This window comes from Symphalangus syndactylus, chromosome X, assembly GCF_028878055.3.
Source record: "Symphalangus syndactylus isolate Jambi chromosome X, NHGRI_mSymSyn1-v2.1_pri, whole genome shotgun sequence".
NCBI lineage: Eukaryota > Metazoa > Chordata > Mammalia > Primates > Hylobatidae > Symphalangus > Symphalangus syndactylus.
Window position 1 is genome coordinate 58,349,573 of NC_072447.2, and position 4,917 is coordinate 58,354,489.

A 4,917-nucleotide genomic window follows, 5' to 3' on the forward strand; every position below is an offset into this window, starting at 1 on the left:
GAATCCTTATGTACGGAAGCTCCATGGACATCTCATTGAAAATAACATTGACTTACAAAGGTAGCTTCTTTCATATTTGTTTCCTTTTTTTATTACCCTTCATAATACCCCAACTTCAAAATGGAACTTTATGAAAATTAATGGTGATCAGACCGGGTACAGTGGGCGGCTTACGCCTGTAATCCCAGCACTTTGGGAGGCTGAGGCAGGCGGATCACTTGAGGTCAGGAGTTTGACACCAGCCTGGCCAACATGGTGAAACCCAATTATCTACTAAAAATACAAAAATTAACAAGGTGTGGTGGCAGGTGCCTATAATCCCAGCTACTGGAGGGGGCTGAGGCAGGAGAATCGCTTGAACCTGGGAGGCGGAGGTTGCAGTGAGCCAAGATTGCACCACTGCTCTTCAGCCTGGGTGACAGAGACAGACTCTATCTCAAACAAAACAAAACAAACAAAAAAGAAAATGAATGGTGATCAACTCATAATGATATAATAATCTGTATTCAATTTCATTAATAACTTTTAAGTGATACACCCATCTAACAGCAACCTAGTGACAGGAGTGGCCATGGTGATGGTCTATTAATTCCTGAGTATCAAATAATTAAATGAAAATTCAATATTTTTGTTTGTTTTCTTTTTACTTTTCCATGAGCTTTCAACTCTGAAAAAAAAATTCTATTAAATTAGACAAAACCTATGTATGTAAAAAAGTTCAAGTGGACTGCTCCCCAGAGTCAAATAAGTCATATATGGCCCTGGGGCCCAGGGTGTTTTTCAATCACATAATTGTAATAGAAATATAGGCACTGGAAGATCAAATCTTATAGCTAGTGGCAGAATTGAAATGAGAATATTTAGGTATTCTGAATACCAGGTATATTTATTACTCAATGGCCCTCAACAGGTGGGCCCCCACCTAGGGAACACTTGGACATGGGTTATAGATGGGAATGTTTTGGGTTGTCATAATGACTGAGAGTTGCTTATGGCAATTAGTACCTAGAGGCTATGGATGCTAAAAGTGAAGCAATTTCAGAGAAAGACTCACACAATAAAAAACAAAACAAAACAAAACAAACTGTCCTAATTCAAATGCCGCTAACTCAACTTCTCCCACTACATCACCACACACTGAGAAATTGGTACCCAAATACAACTTAATGTCAATTTGGGTGATTAAAGGCACAGTGTAATAATGAAGAAAATTCAAAACAGACAGAAAAAAGACAATTTCTTTTTAGCCATTGATATTTTTAAGAATCAAATTTTACCGGGCACAGTGGCTCATGCCTGTAATGCCAGCACTTTGGGAGGCCGAGGCGGGTGGATCACCCAAGGTTGGGATTTTGAGACCAGCCTGGCCAGCATGGTGAAACCCCATCTCTACTAAAAATACAAAAATTAGCCAGATGTGGTGGCAGGCGCCTGTAATCCCAGCTACTTGGGAAGCTAAGGCAGGAGAATCGCTTGAACCCGGGAGGCAGAGACTGCAGTGAGCCGAGATCGTACCATTGCACCTCCAGCCTGGGCAACAGAGCGAGACTCCGTGTCACAAAAAAAAAAAAGAATCAAATTTCATTCCCACTGATAGCTGTTTCCTGTTTGTGTTAAACTTTACTTGGATTTTTAAGTCAAACCTCAAATGAAAGAATTATGACATCCTGAAGTACACTGAAGAAATCTTGAGATTAAAACTAATTCACATGAAATTTACACGTTGGCATAAGCTGAGAACCAAAATTAAAATGAACTGAACTAATTTACTAAGGAGCAAAAGCAGTAAAACAAACAAAAGCAAAAATTTAAAAACCAGTATAGTGAGCTGATTTGACTTGAAAGTGAAACTCCTTTTGTTTTCCAAACTCAGCGAACTGGAAGGGAAAAAAGAACCATAATATACTCAAAGCAAACCAATATTTGATTCTTTTCAAGACCATCTCAGTGAACAATATGTGTCAAAGAGCTGTGGTTAATTGAAATCCATGACTGTACTGTATATTGCAGACCTCTGTACTTTTTTTTTTTTTTAAAAACAAGGTCTCTTTCTATTGCCTAGGTTCCAGGCTGCAGCCTCACCCTCCCAGGATTAAACAATCCTCTCACCTCAGCCTCCTGAGTGGCTGGGACTACAGGTGCATGCCACCACGCCTGACTAATTTTTAAACTTTTTTGTGGAGACAGGGTCTCACTATGTTACCCAGATTGGTCTCGAAACTCCTAGGCTCAAGTGATCCTCCCACCTCAGCCTCCCAAAGTTCTGGGATTACAGGCATAAGCCACCGCACCTGGCCTTCTTTACTCTTAATAGTAATATAGCTATCACCTTTTGCTCTTATCTTGCCAACCAGTGTTTAGCAGATATACTTTAACTGATTTTAGAGGTAAATATATGGAAACAGAGAATGCATAAAATGTTACAGAATACACTTTGTGGTCCTGAGATACTGTGGGATATCCATTAATTTAACTTTTGGCTGAGTACCTGCTATGTGCCAGATTCTATCTAGCACTGTAGTAGGTACTAGAAATAAAGTGTCTTTTTTTTTTTTTTTTTTTTTTTTTTTTTGAGACAGAGTTTTGCTCTTGTCCCCCAGGCTGGAGTGCAATGGCACGTTCTCTGCTCACTGCAACCTCCATCTCCTTGGTTCAAGCGATTCTCGAGCCTCAGCCTCCCGAGTACCTGGGATTACAGGCACCCGCCACCACGCCCGGCTAATTTTTGTATTTTTAGTAGAGACAGGGTTTCACCATGTTGGGTTTCACAATATTGGCCAGGCGCAGTGGCTCACGCCTGTAATCCCAGCACTTTGAGATTACAGGCCAAGACAGGCGAATCACCTGAGGTCAGGAGTTCGAGACCAGCCTGGCCAACACGGTGAAACCCCGTCTGTCCTAAAAATACAAAAAACTGGCGCAGGCAGTGCTCACGGCAGCAGCGGTGGCGGTGGGAGGTTCGGTTGTCGCCCGTTGGCACTCGGCGGCCGCCATTGCAGTTTGTTTTCACTTGCTTTTTAAAGACAGAAAGCTCATGGTGCAAATTGTTATTTCTTGGGAATCCCTGTGCTGATTGTGGGGCATCATATCCTGAATGGGAAAATCATCCACCTGGAGAAAGCTTTTGCAGTCCTTGTCAAACACACTCCTGGATATCAGTACTGTGATGAGCTTGGCCGCGAGACTGGCACTCGGTACCTGGTGAGAGCACTCATCAAAGACAAGATCCTTTTCAAAACCTGCCCCAAGCCCATTATCACCAACGCCCCCAAGAAAGTGTGAAAGAGCCTCGGATTTTCCCTAGAGAGCGGCCAACTCCTTGGACTCGTGCTCCACTGCCACCTCAAGGACGGCTGGACGGTTCCCTGGGACCACAGGGGGGTCCTGTTCTGAACACAGGCCACCCACTGGGTGTGAACTCGGACCCCTTCCTTATGGCAACTGGTTTTCTTGGTGGAAATCTGGCCCCATTTCCAAGGAACTCATCTCCTTTTCCAGCTTCATCAGGCTCATTGGCTTCAAATCCAGCACCTTTCCCGGCTGCTGCTCGTGACCCAAGCATGGCTTCTTTTCCAAGAGGGATGAATCCCACTGGCACAGGTGCAGTTTCTTTCCCAAGGCCTGGTGGCTTCTTGGGGCCAGGCCCGGGACGAGGCCCCACCCTAAACCCTAGGACAGGGGCTCTTTCAGGCCCGGGGCCTCTGCCTAACCCCAGGTTAGGGGGTGTCCCAGGACCGGGTCCTATGTCCAACCTAAGGGCAGGTGGTCTCCTGGGAGCAGGTCCTGACCCCAGAAGTGGTGGTCCCATGGGCCCTGGATCTGGACCTAACCTGAGAGCAGGTGTTCTGTTGACCTCTGGGAATGGTCCTCCCAATCCTAGGCCAGTTGGCCTGGGCCCAGGACCAAACCCCAATCTGAGATCAGGCTTTTTAGGGACAAACCCTGCCCCCAGGTTAGGTGTGTTTCCAGGCCCAGGCCTTGGGCCCAACCCAAGACCAAGTGGCCTGGGCCCGGGCCCTAATCTAGATGCCAGAGCAGGTGGCCTCTTGGGCACAGGACCTGGTCTTAAGAATAGCTGGAACTCAAGGCCTCGATCTTGTCCCCATTCTAAGAGCAGCAGGTCTTTTAGGAGCAAATTCAGCTTGTCACAGGCTTCTGGAAACGTGGGCACAAGCCCATCTTCCATGGCAAGAGTACCTGGCCCCATGGGCCCAAACTCGGGTCCTGGCCCTCGGGGAATTGGCCTTCCAGGGCCAAATCCATCTCCCATGTCAAGGGCTCCTGGCCCCATAGGCCCTAATTCAGCTCATTTCTCAAGGCCAGGGGGCCCCATGGGGGTAAATGCCAATCCCTTTCCCAGGGGAGCGGGTTCATCTGCCTTCTCTCAGTCTTCCGGCACATTGGCATCAAACCCAGCTATCTTCCAAAGGTCTGTGGCCTCCAGGGCTCAAATCCAACAGTTTTCCCAAGAGCCTCTGGGCCACTTGGCCCCAACCCAGCTAACTTCCCAAGGGCCGCTGGCCTGCAGGGTCCAAGTCCGACTACCTTCCCAAGGTCTACTGGCCCATTAGGCCCCGGTCAAGTTACTTTCTCCAGGTCTGCTGCCGGGCACCTGGGCTCTCCTCCAGCAGGCCCTGTGGGTATCAACCCAGCTCCTTTTGCAAGGCCAGCTGGGACCCTGGGTCTCAACCCAGCTTCCTTTCCAAGGATGAATGGCCCTGCAGGCAAGAGTTTGGTCCCATTTCCTAGAGTGGGGAGCCTCCCTGGCACAAACCCAGCTGCTTTCCCCAGACCAGGGGGTCCAATGGCTGCAGTGTACCCAAATGGAATGTTACCCCCTTAAACACCATTTTCCCTCCAGGACCACCTTTGTTTCTAGGCGCTGTGGTTCTTGGCAGGGGCTGTCTCTTAGGTAAA

The 4,917-nt window shown here is 47.4% G+C and overlaps 1 pseudogene; it reads left to right on the top strand.

Moving 5' to 3' along the window:
* The first annotated feature begins 896 nt into the window (after positions 1–896).
* On the top strand, positions 897–4,643 carry LOC129475290 (decreased expression in renal and prostate cancer protein-like; annotated as a pseudogene).
* Positions 4,644–4,917: the final 274 nt, after the last annotated feature.